General features: G+C 43.7%; 1 pseudogene; it reads right to left on the bottom strand.

Annotated features, from left to right (window-relative positions):
• Nucleotides 1-1,735: 1,735 nt before the first annotated feature.
• On the bottom strand, nt 1,736-16,276 carry LOC115347768 (annotated as a pseudogene).
• Between the last annotated feature and the right edge of the window lie 1,570 nt (nt 16,277-17,846).

The following is a 17,846-nucleotide window of genomic DNA, read 5'->3' as shown; positions in this document are numbered from 1 at the left end:
CAGCTCCAAATCCCACAGAGGAATATACCAAGGGCTCTGAACGGGACTGAAAGCATCAGCTCGTTATACTTAGGCAAGTTTTCTCAAAGGTCAGAGTGCCATATTTAATTCTATTTTTAAAAATAGAAAGCAAACTTCTGTTCTTTTTTAATGAGTTCTGAGTGGAAAAATAATTTCCTCGGTCTCTTTGATTACATGACTACATGAAGATAAAATGATGAGTTGCATCCAGCCAGCTGAGGGAAGTCCAAAACTCCAAATGCCACAGAGTGAGGCCAAACCCGAATGGTCAGATACCCCCACACCATCCATCAGCCCTGCTGTCTGGGCAAGTCTTTCAATTCTTTTAAAAAACAGCTAAAGCAAAAGCAGTTGCAACACTTGAACTCCTGAGGAGAGGGTACCTGTCTCACAGACTTGCAGCTCCACCCAGTGGCTCTTTTTTGGCAAGATAAAACCAAGGTTTCAGAAGCATTAAAACCCATTGGGGCCAACGTTGTTATACTGTGGCCATGCTCTGGCAACGTGCTTGAGAAATTGGGTGTATATTTCTTTGTCAAATTCTTAGCCATCTGTCATGGCTAATATTTGAATAATGGCAAAAAAACTGCAATGAGAATTTTTAGCGGAATAGAAAACCCAGCAATCTTACTACTCCCTTTCTTAAAAACCTCCCAGCACAAATGGTAGGAAAAGAAAAAGTAGGGAACTGATAACTTACATGCTTCACCTTCCCAAATTCTCTATGAGCAGATTGCAAAAGTTTCCTCAAAATTTATTTGATATATGAAATTATTAATGAATTACCAGAGCAAATGATTTTTTATCTGTGAGCTCATTTTGCAAAGAATTCTCTTGTAAGCGTGAATTTCAGAGAAGTTAACTTGGCAACTCACACCATATTGCTTTGATTCCTTCCTGGGTAATTACCATGACTAACAAGAAGCAAATTTTGATCATTTCTATCAAGGATGCCCTGCTGAAACTTGCTTTTTTCAGGAGGATTAGGACACTTGTAATTAAAATAAGCTTTTTTTTGTGCATGTGTACACTTCTACTGTAGCAAAACTTGAGAGACAGGTACGTATCCACAGAACATGGAAGTGTGATGCCAACAGAATTAATTTTAGATTTGAACCAGTATTGTAAAAATATACCATTCTTCCAAGCTCAAGTGAAAACTGAAATCTCTATTGTGCTTAATGTAGGTTTACCAGTCTCTCTGTATGTCTTCAAAACAGAGGAGCTGATAAACTGAATCAAACCACAGTTTTTGTTGTGAATCTTCTGGAAATGCCTGCCCCATCTGTGTTACGAAAATATCATCTGTGAAATGCTGCTCCCGGATGGACTGTGTAGCTCCCGTGCTATGGAATGAGTTGAAATGACCTCTTCCTCCTGAAGTTCAGACATTATTTAGCATAAACGCAGCCCCTAAGGCCTTCACTGAAGTTGCTGTCTGCCAGTGTGGCGGCTGAACGTGGGCTTTAATTTGTTTTGCTTTGCTGCTAGAGTGCTGTGAGGTAAGAGAAGTTGAGTTACAAACTGTATGAATCCCACCTCTAAGCTTGTAGACATCAGTTATCCATCCATACGATTAGAAAGTCAGTCAGCCTACACATTGTTAGCACAAGAGATTGGAAGTTTCTTTTTACAGGGATATTTAAAATAGATATAATATTCCACATGTTAAAAATAACAGAAAGCATCTTGAAAAAGGTAGCTCTGGAAAAGGGAATTTTTTTTTCTTTTATTAAACCCTAAAACAGAGCAAGAACTTGCTGGGATTTCCTTGTCTTCCCCAAAATTATCACTGAAGACCCTTTGAGTGTATGAGCCACGTACAGCCATCCCACCAGCTGCCCAAGGCCACGGCAAGGGAGAGGTCCGTTTGCTGAGTATGGAAAGAGATGGAGGCTTGTCAGGCTGTGGAACAAAACTGGTTAACTAATTTTATCAAAAAGGTGTTTGCTGTGCACAATCTCTCAACTGAACCTGTCTCTCTCGTTCTCACAAGTGATCCCCGTGCAGTGGTGGCACTGTGGGAATGAGTGAGGCCAGCAAGCCCTGCATCTCTGTGCACATAACTGGTGCGATAAGCTCTCTCCTTGCCCCAGACGTGCTGCTTCATTCTTCTTTTCATGAAGTTGGGGGGGGTTCCAGGTTCCCTGCAGCTGCTTTCAACCACCGTGCAGATCTGTGCTTGCTCTCTTTCCAGGTGGAGAGAGGTTTGTACCCAAAATGCCTGGAGGCTTTGTCTGTCTTGTAGGAGAAGATGGTGACTATCGTGTTCAGTAAAGGCAAGTTTAGGAAAGGCTGTGGCTTCCAGAAAGGGCACTAGATGACCTTGATTATCCTGTGCAATTGTATCACTAATCACATCTTCCAGTAAGGGATATGTGAGCCTAGTCTCCCTGAGGGGTCCATAGAGGACAACAGCTGATGCCTGATCAGAAAAGCTTTTCTTGTTGGAGTGTCATCGTAGGAATAATACACTTGTCCTGCAAGTAAGTCGGGTTTCAGCTGCAAGTTCCTTGCTGCAAGAACATGCATCCATGCAATGTTCCCTGGAGAAATAGGAGGGGGAGCGAAACAGGTATTCAGGAGGAGCTGAATTTTGCTGTTTGCTGTAGAATGAGTACCTTGGATCTGCCAGCTCCAGTGCTGTGAAGTAGGGAATGCACTCATCATGTTACTCAGCTGTACTGTAGAGAGACTGAGTAGTTAATCCAGACCTCCAAGATCCTTTAAACCTTTGGTCTCCCCTTTGAGCTGGACAATTAATGTGCCTTGTGATACTGGTTCATGTGAAGCGAAAGGGCAGTGTTTTGTAGTGAGAGCAGGATGAATGGGAGGCAGTGCTCAAGGGTTTTATTCCTGGCTCTGCTGTGAGCCTTTGAAGAAGTCACTTGATTTATCTAGGCCTGATTCTTCTCTAACAGCATTTTCAAACTACTGTTATCTGCACTTTTGGAAAAAGACATATAAGTGTGCTGCACAGAAATGACTAAAACCCTGCATGATTTAATGGTGAGTTTTACTCCTCTGAAGTGCATTCGACACCACAACAAACTCTTTCTATAGGTTTTGTGAGTAGTTTCTTGTGCTTGCTACAATCAGTTGCGTAGTACAGCCTTTTTTGCAAGGAATTTTACATGTAGTATTAATTTAATTTCTTCTAAAGAAGGCGGCATTAAGTGTCTTTTCAAACCAAAAACATTTTAAAAATATTGCCTGAATTTCTCTCTCTCTCCCCATATATCCCTTGAAATGTTTACCTAGAAAAAGAAAGATTAGATCTCTATCCTTCTTTCTGCTGACTTCCCCCCCCCCCCCCCCCCCCACCCCGCGCCCCAGTTTTCTAAACAACATTTTTCCTATGCTGAGGGGAAGAAAAAAAAGAAAACCCTTCCCAGGAGAAAGAGTAGAATGTAAACAACTGTTTTAAAAATTCTTTTAGCCAGTCTAAGTTTTGTGGTTATAAAAATATTTGTGCTCATTCACCATATTCATCTCTCTGTCTTGGAAGATTATGGTTAAGCTGATGTGTAAAATCCCCTGTGACTAAACCAGCCTGGTAGCACCACATGCAAAGAGATCAGTCATTCACTCACCCATGTATGTCTAATTACACTCTGTGTTTTCAGGCTCCAGGTATTTCAACACACCATTCCTGGCTCTGGCAAGAGAATACAACTCTTGAAGAAACGTTGCTTTCTCCCCATACACTGTGTTTGCACGGATGATGCAGGTTGTGAGTTTGCCACTGTTGCTCAGCTGTAAAATCAGGGAGGGATATTAGCAAGTGATGGATTCGGAGATGAAATCTTCCGCAGTGATATTGGGTTTGCAAGATAAAACCAAAACCCAGGAATATTGGGCTAGAGGAGTCAACGTTTGCAGAGGTACTCTGGACACTTAGGGCCTGGTTTGGGTCCCTAAAAATGCAAGGAGTGCCCAGTTTGATTTTTTTTTTTTCTTTTTCTTTTTTTAATAGCACACCTGCACCCATGTGGTGCTCACTGAGAGATGTTGGATGGAGGGTGCTAGTGGCATTGAGTCTTCTGCGGTTGTGATGTATAAATGAGTATTTGCAACAACCGAAATCAGGTACCAGAAGCAGCCAGCTAAGCTGGCTGGCCTCAACTGTAACTGGGAGAGAGAGATGCTCCAGCCAGTGATTTAAGACGCAAGTCTCATTTTTACATTCTGCTTCATCCTCTAGAACTCATCTGTCTGCTAACTGTACTGGGAGCCTAAAAAGCCTAGCCAGCTAACTTAGGTAGGTGGCTGACTCTGAGTACACTAATATTTTTGATTCTTAAATCACTCAGGCACATCTGAAAATTACACCTTTATGCAGTACGAACTAGGTGAACCTGATTTCTTAGGACCTAATTTAAGATAGCTCTCTCCAAAGTCACACTCCTTCTGGTGGAGTTAAAGCACAGGCTCAAAGGGCAGCACCCTTTCATCTTGCGAGAGTTTGGCAGCTTCCTGACGATGTGGGAATATCAGGCTTTGGTAAGCTTAGGGCAACGTGGTTTATGCATCAAGTCAAGGCAGCAGTTGGATACACGCTTAGATATGAGTTGTGGGGTCTTTCTAACCATCTCTCTCCTTCTACCCATCCTGTGCTGTAATACCAGGGGCACTACCGTTGGCTTTTGTACCTTTTTTCCATTGGCTTCAAAGACAAGTTTTTCTGCCATGGCCTTTGTCTTCCCATAGGGCAGCTCCACTTCCCCACTGTATTTCGTGTCCTCATTTCCTCTGAAATAGATTGTGAGAGACGGTGAGTGACCGTGGAGTAGAGCACAGGGCTTGGAGACATTTATCACAGCGTGATTTACTCTGCAATCCCTGCTCTCCAGGGACTTACCACTGGCTGCGAGTTATATGAATCTGAGATCCTTGATGCAGTACAGGAGAAATAAAGCCTCAAGAAATGCCAGGCAGTTCTGGGTGTTCATAGGCAGGTTTGCGTGTGGGTAGTGGTTTGATTTCTGAGAGCTGGATTTGTTTTTTGTCTAATAGTGTGATTGAAGGACATGATATCCTGGCAGGCAAATTAGAAGGCAGTGGAGTTACCTTTGTAAGCAATTCACAAGTGGCTGAACAAGGTGGAACAAGCACAAGAAGATGGAGGGCAGGAAAATGAGAGCAATGCTACTTCATTTTTTTCATTAGAGCTCGAGAAAAGCCTCTCATGAGCCATAAACTAAAAGGAGAAGCTGCTGCTTAATTTTCTTACAGAGTTGGGAGACATTTGCTGGTGATGCGATAGAGCTGCTATTGATCTCCCAGAAGACATGCAGTCAGCTGGTTTGTGCTGGGTTATTCCTTCATCTCCCCTAGCTAATTACACTCGAGGGGAAGAGCAAAGAAGTGGACCCATGATTAAGGGCAAGGAGGGCTCGCAGCCATGCTGGGGACACTTGGTTGCCACCATGGAAGACAACCCACTCCTCAGCCTCCTAACTTACAGCTGCAAGGAGGAAAGCCCATGGGATCTAACATCTAACTGGCCTTACAGGCCCTGAAATAATTCCAAGGAGAACTGAGAAAGCAGCTCTATTCCCCACCAGGGTGCTGGTGTTTCGTCCCAGTGGTTCTAGATCAACGCTAGTCTGTGGCAGGATTCAGTTAAGCAGATTCAGTGGGCTCTGGAGAAGCTGGGGAGTGAAGAAACCTTGTTTGAAGCACTGGGAAGGACCATCCCTGAATACCATGTGGCCACTTGCTCCCCTGCTGCCAAGACTAGCATGAATAGGCGCTCTCTCCCTCTGCATGCTGCAGGAGACTTTCTTCACATCTTTAAATTAATTTACTCAATATTTTGCTCTCCTAGAGAAATTCACCCTAGGCAAACACCAGACTCTGCCAGGCATGGGGTACCCCCACACAGGGCAATGAAAAATTATCATGCTCCTTTGGCAGATGGGGCTCAGATGCACCTCTTGGAAGAGTTAAGTGGCCTGTGACGAGTTCATGCAGCAAATCTGCAGCAGAGATCTTTTTGTCAAACACGGGGCCTTGGGAGAGCAAGCTCTGACTCGGGCTCCCTGTTTGACCTTGGGCATCTTGCTTACTCTTGTCTATGCTCAGCTCTCCGTGTGTAAAACGTGGATAATACTGTTGCCTTTCTCTTGCCTGTTCGGCAGTCTAGTATCTCGTGTGTCAGATATCCCAGCTGAGATCAGGGCCTTCTTGTGCTACAGCAACAGAAATAAATTAGGAGCATCAGAAATACAGCCTCCTCACACACCCTGGGCTTTTATCACAAAACCCTCCTCCCCTTCCCTGTGTTTACGGGTGATGAGCAAGAGACAAACCAGAAAACAAGCAAGACAAAAGATTGATTGTGCATGGTTTGTTGCAAGCCCAAGAGAGGCCCAAGACAATTAGGGGGGTTATCTAGAAGTTCTAGTTTTAATTGCTTTCTTTTTTTAATCCAAATTTATTTTTTTTACCTTGCAAAGCTTTTAAAAAGCAGCAGCTTCACAAAGGGGCAAACCTGCCTGCTGTTCCTGGGCTGCAGAGCTCTGCTCGTGTTTGCCTTCCCCCACCCCTTCTGAAGCTTGGTAGTAACAAAGAGCTCAGCATAATGCTCTTGCTTTTCAAAACGATCACAGATAACTGAACGCTAATAAGACTGGAGCAGCATTGTCAGAAGGTATCTCAGCGGTGGCTGTCTCAGAGGGATTGAGACTGACAGAGGCATTTTCTATTATTGTCGGATGCTGAGGTGTGAGCATTATCCCTGCACCCATCACCCTGCCCAGAGACTAATCATGCTTTGTCTGTGTCAATTCCCAAGCACGTAAAAGTGAGTTAAATAAAATTATACGAGGAATGATGGAGAAGGGGGACAGAGAAAAAGGCAGGCAGGCAGGATCATGGATTGTGAGGGAGAAGAGCAGAACAGATTGGGTGGGGACAGAGGAGATGAGGAGGAAGGGGAAAGCCACATCACCTGTGTTTTCAGTCTGGAAAACAGAGCCATATTACTTTGCTTTCCAGTCATCACTGGGCTCCCTATTGAGACAGGTGGTGTAACTTTTAACTGGGGGGCTGACCCTTCTCTCATTTTGCATTATGTAATTCCTTTAGTTTAAAATCAAAATCATTGGCGAATGAGGATCGCTTTCTCCCAGCATCATGGGAGAACCTGAGTGTGTTCTGCAATATGAGTTAAAGGCTCTAGGTGGTGGTTTTGTTGGCATTTGTGGTGGGGAAGGATCGGGAGTTGGTGAGCAGAGGATGTTCATGTGTAGCTCTACGAGCACCAGCCCAGATGGGTTTTTGCTTGCACCTCTTGGTGCCGTCATTACAAGACAGAGGACTGTCCTCTCAGGCAAGATTTGGGGTAGATCTTTCAAGACATCTATTCACATCTATCTCTTAAGTCGCAGGACTAAAATACTAACAAGGATGTGCCTGTATCTACAGTCATTTTTAGAAATGATTTAGATGCGCTGATGACCAAATTCCATAGCTTTTCAGTGACACAGAGCCTCTAGTGCTCACGGTCCCAAGTCGATTGAGGTTTGGTGCTCATGGATTTTTTTCATAAGCCAGACATTTATTCTACAGATTTGGGTGCTTAAACACTTCTCAAAACAACTAGGTTATGTCTTAGCTTACTTGTGAGTATGAAATTTAGGCTTATAGGTCACTTTAAGTTATGTCTTAAGCAGCCTTTTCTAGCTGGGCTGAGATTTCTAGAGCCAAATGACTGAAGCCAGCTGTGTCTAGACCAGCTGCCTATAACGGCAAAACTTGACTTTGAGCCAGTTCCCCTTGCACACAAGTTTCCATGGTTTGAGCAGTCTGTATGGCTACAACCATGCTTGAAATCAGCAAGGAGCCTTACAATGGTACGTATCAGACTGCAACTATCTCTACTTTATTTCAAATTTAACCTAAAACTTCAGCTCCTGGTCTTCAGAAATATCAGCCCTGTTCTCAAGGCACTGCAAGTACTGTTGGCCCCATGAATACAGAAGGTATGCAGATGCTGAGTCCTGAGCAGGAGCGTCAGTTGATTGTGAAAGTCAGTTCAACATATCAAAGATCTGTAAGCAAGAAAACCCTCCAAATCGTAATTTTGACCACTGTCTTTGTATTGCTCCAAATCCCACCTTTGCTGCAGGAGGTTTTCTAAAGCTCTGCTTCTTCTGGGTCTGTGGCTCAGCCTTATAGGAGCCACACACAGAAGAGATGGGTTGAGCATAATGCCCGAAAGCGTAAAGTCCAGGAGTTAGGCCTCGTAAGCATATTGCCAGGAAAAAGGATTTTGAGGGATAGAAGGGTGCAATTTACGGGTCAGATCCAGGTCGCAGAAGAGTGTAACTACACATGAATACTGCAGGGCAACTTCTCACCACGTGCATCTGTCCCCTAAGACTATGTGGCCAACTAACTTTCTTCTGAGATAGTGCTAAAATAGTCTGTATACGTTTGACCACATTTGATAATAGGAGCTGGGTACAGGCTTGCTAGCAGTTCACTATGGAGCTGAGAAGAGGAGGGACAGTGGGTTTGTAACAGTAGAGCATCACCTGCCCTTTGGATTGACTCAGTGTGAGGGGAGAGCAAAGACTCAGACCCAAGAGCAGGAGACAACTTGACCATATAACAAACCTGAAGCATCTGAGACCTTACCTGAAACTGATTTTAGGGCTTAGAGGAGCAGGGCTGTACATACAGGGGACAGCCCGGACATGCAGTTGGGTCATGCATCTCTCAATCAACTCTTTCAATCAGTGGTATCCACTAATGGTCAAGTTTAGGTTGGGAAGAGGTGTTGTACCTGAAAGTGAAAAGCAGCAAAGAAAAACTTTCAAGAAAGAGGAGAATAATAGACAGGAAGGGGAACACGTATCTTCTCCTTTGTAGGCACAGCAAAAATCTCCACCTGGTTGCAGTTTCGTTGCTATTTAACCGGAAATCCAGAGTGACGGAGAAGATTTGCTTAGCCTTACCTGAACATGGGCTTATGCGATGTATTGGGTCCCACTGCAGCCGTGGAGCTTGTGTAAACAACACATAGGATGTTCAGGACACAGCAGGCCCTTAACACGTTTTCAGTACGTGTGGAGCAGGTTAGGAAGGGCAAACATTAACCACCTTGCTTTGATTCCTCTTGTGCAAATCAAAAGAGATTTCCTGGCTTGGGATTCTGACTTGGAACAGATCCATCTTTTTTATGGCTGAAAATATGTAAAGCCACAGGTCGAGGCTGCAGTTCCTCAGGTATGTTTGCACAGGAATGGATGGTTTATAACACAAGAGTAGTAGTTACATCTATCGCTGTAATGTGGCTTAACTTCCGTGGCTATTGACAACTGACTTAACTTGGACTTAATAGGTGCTAACAAAAAGGAAGCTGACAACTCGGCAGAGCAAAACTCCACGTTTTCCATCTTTTTTGATTCATGGGCAGACTGTCAAATGGTGAATTGCAGCTTTCTGACAAAAGGATTGGTGGTTTAGTTGCATATATTGCTCTATAGAAGTTCTGCAGGATGACTATAGGGTGAAAATCATTGCAACAGACTCTTGATAGCTGCAGAATTTTGAATAAAATAGTGTGGGCAGCTTACAAGCCTGCATGAAATCCAGGTGAATCTGAGCATGGTTTGGTTTAAGAAAAGTTGTCCTGGCTGAACTTGTAGGTCAGTGTGTGTGGTTTTTGTTTGCTTGGGGTTTGGGGGGAAGGGGTAGGTTTAAATGATTTATGACTCTTCCAGGGATGGTTTTTGCATTCATCGTGATTTTGATTCAAGTTGATTCTACGAGAACCTCCGTGACAACAGCATAGCCATGGTTGCATACTGAGGGCCTTCAAATCTGATGAGGCAGATCTTAAAGGAAGCCACTCATAGGGTTGGTTTCTAGAAATCTCCATGCTATTTATACCTGGCTAATCAGGCTCTGCCCCTGAGCCTTGCTGCAGATCTTGTGTGGGGCAGGCTTGCGATGTCTCTGTTCTCTTTGTTGTTAAGGGCATAATCTGAAATTACCCAGGAAATCCTGAGCTTAGGATAATTTCAGAGGGCATGAATCAATATGAAGACCTGGTGGAAGAGAATCAATTTACTTCTCCATGAGCCTATCACAATACGTAAAGTTAACTGAGAACCCCTGTTGAGAAATGTCGCTGGAAACAGCTGCGTTAAAATCCATTCAGCTTAACAAAAAGCAGATTAAAAAGTCTTTAAGTAACTAGATGGAAAAAATAATTCTTGTAGAAGAAGGCTCTTCAATCTAGTCAACAAGACTATAACAGGATTCAGCAACCAGTGGTTGAAACAGAGGAGAGAATCAAAGCAGAAGACGTAAATTTTTGCCAGAAATGGTAATTAACCATAGCCACACTAATACTCTTCAGCATTGCTATGGCTTGCTGAAAGACATGATAGATAGCCCATTAACTTGCAGTCCTTAATTCTAGGCAACAAGTCTTTTGAAAAGGCATAGTCCAATTTAGCCACAAATTGTTGGGCTTAAGGCAGTAATTGGATGAATTTCTGTGGCCTGAGTTACACAGCGGAGCCAGCTAGAGGATTATATAGTTGACCTGTCGTGACCCTTTTTTTTCCCATGAAGTCTATAGCAGGTATCAAATACAGTTCATTTTTATTCTTTTACCTGCTATGGTTTTAATAGAAACCTTTAGACTAATCTCCCAATTCAAGATTTTGAGAAGTCCTAGTGAGTGTAGCAGCCTTATTTTAGGGAGGTCTACATGAAGCCATCCAAGGGGAGGTGGAAAAGCAGAACAGTTTGTCTGAAAATAAGGTTCCTGTTAAGACATCTCAAACCGTGCTCCTCAAAGAGGCACTCAGTCACCAGTCACATTGGAAAAAACTTTGCATGTGTGGTTTTCTGGGAATGTTGCAAACATCTGCAAGAGGTTTGGTTTGCTGAATAGGGGAGTTGCCCAGTGTTCTCTGCTATCTGTAAAAACCTCACTACGCTAAAGTACCTTGCTCATAGCAAACAGTCAATGAAGAAGAAGATCTCACAAAGCCATTAAAAGGCAGCGGGAACCCTCAGGCTCTCAGTATTCTCAGTACACATGCACAATACGGGCTCTTAAAAGCATCTGGTTTTGAAAACAACTACAGCAATGAAAAGAAGGATGGAATTTAAATGTTGCCCTTGAATGCATCAGCAAATAGTAGGAGCCCTAAGCAGTAATCGAGTTTGAGATATATATATATATAAAATATATAAAATTCCTTCCTTGTGGTTAACAACTATTTTAGTAGCTAACAGCCTGAGGTGCCATTGGAATTGCTGCTGTAATAGGGATTTCATTATTTTTATAGCCTGTGCTTATTTCCTAGATTTATGAACAAATTTTCTTTAAGCAGATCTTGCACCTAACATGAAATCAGCTCTTGGTGATAGGAAGAAAGTGTTGTGGAGCTCTCAGTTATGTGTGGTTTGTAGACATGTAATAGTTATGAACTCTGACTATAATTAAAACAACATCACTCCCTTAATAGCATGGACGCAGTTCAACTGGTATAGTCTTGCACTAGTATAGAGTGTAGATTTTTCTCCCTGGAAATCCCTGGGAAAGCTATAAGCTAACTAGAATAGGAATTAACTTTTAATTGCTGTCCTTGTCACATACTAAACAGGTGCTTACCACTATAGGCATGTTCTGAATCACCTCAGTACCATTAATGAAAGTTAAACCCTTGACCAGAATAACTACTTAATAACTGGGTCCAGATTTGACTTTCTAAGATGAAACTTTAGCACTGGAGAGGAGCCGCATGGCCTGCCCTGAGCAAGGACAGAGGGGCAAAGACAGATACTTCCCCACTGAAAAGGAAAGGTCCCAGGCACCTTTCTCATCTTGTAGCAGTGGTGTGTGTGGAATTCAGGGGACAAGGGAGCACTAAATCAGAGAGGATATGCTTGTTTGTAGCCTCTTGTATGGCTACACCAAGGCATGTGAATTTAAGGCTGTATTTAATTGCTTGTTTTAAAGAGCTTACCCCCAACGTTGCCAGCTCTCATTTCCCAAAAGGGCACACTGTTTCTGTAGTCCACAATAGCAGCTGTGTGAATAACCACGTGAACTCCCCGCATGGCAGCAAGGAGCAGATTGTAGTCTCAAATGTCTCCTTTCATCACTGTCACATGAGTGGTAGCTGAAGAAAAATAATATAACCAGAGATGCAGGGGGAAAAAAGTACAAATCAGCATCCTCACCTTCTCACAGAATGAGGATCCTGCTTGGAAAGCTTTCTTCTCTGCAGGGCAAGCTGAAGCACACTCTAACTAACTATGCCATTTGAATACATCACGCTAGTGGAAAATACATCCCTATTTTTGAACCCCCAGAAGCCGGATCTACATCCAGCTTAATTCAGCACAGCACTTTGCCAGTTTGCATCAACTGTGGGTCAGAATAGCTATGTCTGTTGTTGCAAATCTCTAGCATGCATCCCAGGATAGTGCTGAGCGAGAACAGGAGGCTGTTGGCCCAGAGCTGCAGCTGGTTACAGGACTTGCTCTAGTACATGTGAATGAATGAAGCTGTGCTGGACAATTTTCTTCAGATGGAAGATTGTTAGAGCTTGCTGGGAATAACACCAGGCGAGTTCAAGGGACATTGCACAGAGCTTTATTTAAATTGCAAATACTATAGATGGGAAGGGGAAATACTGTAACAGGTTGAAAAGTTTCATAGAAAATTCCTCCGTTGAAGCCATTCAGAAGGAGGAGGGGTGTCCCACCATCTCCCCCCCCCTCCCCCTTTTCCTTCAAAATAGCAGTTCCATGTGTGGCTACTGTTAGCATCTACTGCTGATTTTCTTGCTTTGAAAAGTGTTGTAACATTTAAGTAGGATTTTTCCCTTTTTCCTTGTCTGTATTTGGGAATAAGCCAGCAAGAAGCTGGGTTAGGAAACTGTACTTCTCAGGGATTTTGTAATAAGCCAGACAGCAGCAGCAGGATTGCTTTGGGAAGGAGATGTCTCCTCTGCCCTGGGCTGGCAGCTTCCTGGAGAGCCCCATGCAGCCAGGGATCCAGGTAGTGATTTCTGAAGGATCATACACATGAGCAGCTCAGGAAAGGGTGTGTGACTCCAGCTGTGGAAGCGGGATGATATGGAAACACTCAGTGAAAAACTACTGTGTCAAGGTGATAAAAGAACAGGGTTATTCCTCATGAACTCAAAGGGGGGACAAAATTCAAGGTAGGAGGTCAGCCAGCTGAGCATTTGCTAGGAAGCATGAAATGTAGGAAGAGGCAGAAGTTTTACAAAAGGGTCAAGCTGATTTCTTAACTTGCATAACCCAGATTTGGTGGACTAGCTCATAGGAGTTTTAATATTAAATTAATTCAATATTAAAGCACAGAGTTGATTCAGTGAGACTAGAGGGGGGAAAAGAAAGAAGGCATTGTCCACATAGCAGAGGTAATACACTTGCCTGGAGGACCAGAGTGCAGAGAAGGATGCTCCTGTGGAAAGTCTTTGCTAGTGCTGAAAGGTGGAGCAGAACATCAGCAGCCTCATGGTGGGATTTTGCTGCTACTTAGTGGTGAGGCAAAGCCTGTAACCTGTCAGATTGAAGTGTTAAATAGTCTCTTCTGCATCACCTGTCTTAAGGCAGCTGGTGCAATTAAGACCAGCAAGAGAATGATGAGAGCTCAGCCAAAACCAGGGAGGATACAAGGCAACCATGAGAAATTTTCAAATTGATAAGGCCTGATGAGCTTTATCCAGGGCTACTAAAGAGGTGATAGATGTGACTGCAGCTTTATTGCATTATCAGCTACTTTGGAGAACTTTTGGAGGCACTAGAAGACTACAGTAGAGCAAATGAAACACCTGTGCTTAGAAAGGAGGTAAAGAAGAGCCAGGAAATTACAGAACAGCTTGATTTCAACCCCAGGAAATTCAGGAACACGCACTTAAACAATATGTGTGTGAGCACCTGTGGGATAATAAGGAGAATAGAAGCAGCTGACATGGATTTGTCAAGAACAAATCAAGTCAGATAAATCTTCTTTGTTCTTATGACAAGTTAACAGGCTATACGGATATTGTGGAACAGGTCCATGTCATCTATCTTGATTTTAGAGGGGCTTTGGCAACTCTGTGTCATTCTCATAAGCGAGTCAGTAAAACATGGTTTAAGTAAGCTGCATTAGGGTGAGCACAAAGCTGGCTGAATTACAGTTCCCAGGGAATTGCCAGCTGTGGTAGGTGGCTGCCCTGGGGCTCTCCAGGGCTTATTGCTGTATTTGAGTCTTTATTTTATTGTTTTCATCAAGAATCTGGCAGATTTGTTCATTAAATCAGCAGATAACATCAGACTGGGAGGGACTTGAAGTACACTGGAGGATTAGAATACGAGCTGAATGTAACTAATAGAGTCTGGGAAAAAAAAAAAAAGGTGAAATTTGACAGGGACAAAGAGAAGTTGTTGGGTTTAGTAGGGAAGAGGCAGTGGGTCTTCATGAAAGAATTAAATTGGGCCAGGGCAGCTCAGGAGCTATTGCCTGTCAGCAGTGTCTTGCAACTGTGAAAAAGGCGTAATTGTGCTGACAGGTACAAATAGGAGAATAGTTCGCAGGACAGGAGAAATAAATCCATCAGCTTTACTCAGCATTGGGAAGGCCACAGCTGGCCTCTCTGTCCTAACCTTGGTGCCCCTCTTCCAGAAGAGAGCAACACCAACGCCCTGAGACACAGAAACGGTGAGCTGCAGAGGAGAGAGGACCGCACGAGAGCTGTTTTAGCCTAAAGAAGAAAATAGTATGGAGTGGAAGGAGGTGGATTTCAAATCATGAAGGTTGTTGTGAAAAAATGATGGTATTAACTTGCTTATTCTACTTGTAAGGTTAGATGAGAAATCGAGGACTTAAATTGCAGATTAGACTGTACCAACAGTAATGGCCTGACAGTGCAGAAATTGGCTGCCAGAGGTGGCCTGGGGACAGGATAGAAAAACATCTGTCGGGAAGGTCTGCGGCCAAGCTGGTTCTGCCTTGGGGTGAAAGCAACGTTGCGGGGGGGGAGCTGGGATGGCCTCTCAGGGCTGCTTCTGCCTCATTTTTCTGTGATTTGCTGCGGTGTTAGGCCACAGACCTCTTCTGGAGCAGGGATTATGGCAGCTCCTTAAGGTCTAATCAGGTTTGGGTTTTTTTCAGTTCTGGGTGCTTTTAAGGCAATGGGCTACCTGAAGCCTGGGAAACCAGTCTGGTGAGTTCATCTGCCTAGGGACAGTTTCCGATAGTGGTATTTCCCTGGGAATCTTTTAACTTGCTTTAAGTGTATCTCCTTTCTATTGGTATCTCCTAATACATAGGAACTCCCTTACTGTGTTTTCCTCTCTCATTCCAAGCAGGCTGAAGGTTTGGGCAGTCAGAGAGAGGGGGACCCAGCCCACCATGAACCGCACAGAGCACCATGAGCTGCATTGGCTTGTTTTGCTTGGGTATCCTCAAATCCAGTAAAACGGGTTGTTTTTCCCCAACATATCCCACTGTAATCAACCCTGATGAAACACCAGAAGGCAGGTCTCAGAATATGATCAAATGGATTGATTTAGTATCTTTGAGCGTGTTTATTGAGACTCACCTCTTCCTTTTTTATGCACAGCACAGTAAGGCTACAATAGGTTTCTCTCAATTCTTTCAGTAATTTATTTCACAATATCTGCAGCAGATGCTGAGCTTGTCAGGGTTTGCTGGTTATTTTTCTCAGAACTGGTAACTGGCTGGAGAGCAGTTCAGGAGCATGGGTTTTTGTCCCTTTGCTGTTAGTCAGGCTGGTTGAGCAGAAGAAACTGGGTAGCCAAGTTCCCATGTCAGGTACTTGGTGTGCGTGTTGCTCCTTACAACTGATCCCCGAGTGGGGAGTTAGATCCACCTTGTGATGTATCTCTTGGGGTTACACACTATGGATCTTTTTTTTGCTTTGATTTAGTCCTATGCTGAAAAACCTCTTTGAGCAGAAGTTATTCTTCATCCAGTCTGTTTAATCCAGGTTCCTACCCCATGCCTGTAACAGTGGAATCTCCAACATAATACCAGCTGTCTTGAAAGGGAGGGTTATGGCTGCTATGTAGAAGCTGATGCCCTTTTCTTACCTGTGGTGAATTTTTCTAATTCTCTTGCTACTGAATCAAAAACTCTGACTTCTTTGATGTAGTCTTGTTGAGACAACAGCTCTACGATCTTCTCCCCAATAAAACGACATCATCCTGTCACCAGGTAGACCCAGGCTGTATCCATTTCTGAAGATGTTTTTGTGGTTGAGGAGTAGAGAGAAGGTTGCTGCCAAGATCCTAACATGCACTGTTAATCTTTCAGCCCCATGTGTTTTCTGAACTAAGTCTAAAGTTAACTGTCATATAAAGTTGCTGGCTGAACATTAACTCCATCCAGTTATATATAAATCTGGTTTTCATTGGCAGTCACACAAGTGCTGCCACAGACATACCAGTGCTGCGTACAGACCAATTCTGGGCTCTCTGACTCAGCCTTTCCCTTCCACCACGGTAGCCCATGATCAGCGGGGCACCTCGAGATTGCCTTGGTATGTGGCTAGTCGCAGTCCAAAATTTTGATGCCAGAAGTTTTCCGCCCTGGACGGCCCTTTCCCACGGGCTGAGTTGTCAGTCGTTGTAGCCTAGATCTCTCTGGGTGCTGCACAAAGATGGTGTGTCCTAGAGATGTGCTTAGGGCAGCCATCTTAGTGTGAAGCTACAAAGATCTTGATCCCATGCACTAGTGATTTTGTATAGATGGTGTATAGCAGGAGATCTAGCCAGTGCTGAACTGTATTGTGCACAGTGCAGGCAGGGTCAGGAATGGTCATCTGTGACGTTATGATCACTGACTTCTCAGTTTGATTATCCTAGTATGGCTCTTCTGAATTCTTCTTTGAGTCGGAACATAGACACACACACACACTCTCTCTCTCTCTCTCATATTTAGAGGAAGAAAGTCCTCTCAATTTGAAAAACGTCTAGGAGTAAAAGCTCTACCACATCCTTTGGCAAATTGTTACAGTGGTTAATTATCATCATCGTTAAAAGAGTGCACTGTTGTTTTTTGTCTGCCAGATAGTGGCTAATATACTTTTTCCTTGCTAGGCTGTGAAGGATGTGTGCTATCCAGTTCGTCATGTGGATTAAAAAAAAAAAAAAGGGGGGGGGGGGGGGGGCTTTGTCTAAGGGTGCTTGATCCTGTCCTAAGGTAGGGGGGGCTGCCCTCTGGCACAGCTGTTTCTCTGCCTCTCTCATAAAGAGTCTCAGAGATAACTAAGTCAGGCCTGATCAGCTACCAGTCTGTCTTTGATGCCAAGCAAATTATTTCCTTAAGTCTGCAATAGTCAAGTATTTTCCAATCCATCTTTGAATCAACTTGTCACTGGTTTTGGTGAACTGTAGACACACTGTCCTAAGAGAGGTAGCCATGATAAACGGGGTAATGTAATCTGCCTGCTTACTTTTTCTTTATAATATGTACAGCACATTAGTTGCCTTTCTGGCTGTAGTGCTGCTTGGGAAGCTCAGTATTTGTTCCCATATTGGGATCACTGCTTTCCCCATCGGCAGTTCCCCAGTCTGTGAGCATGGGTTACAGATGCTCATTCAGGCTGCACTGGGGTAGGGGTACTCCTGGTAGCCCTTCCCTGGTCACAGACAACAGGCTGAAACGTGGAGAGCAATTCCAACTGCGTGAATGTAGAAACCAATACTGTCGGAGCCATTCTTACTATAGAGTTAATGCTTGCCTGTCTTTAAAAAGTAAGCTGTAGCATGTGGTTAATGAAGAGTTAAGGCAGTGTATTCAAAGAGTA

This window comes from Aquila chrysaetos, chromosome 10 (genome assembly GCF_900496995.4).
Source record: "Aquila chrysaetos chrysaetos chromosome 10, bAquChr1.4, whole genome shotgun sequence".
In the NCBI taxonomy this organism is placed as follows: domain Eukaryota; kingdom Metazoa; phylum Chordata; class Aves; order Accipitriformes; family Accipitridae; genus Aquila; species Aquila chrysaetos.
The sequence above is the reverse complement of the archived record's forward strand: the minus strand, read 5'-3'. Positions and strand labels throughout refer to the sequence as shown.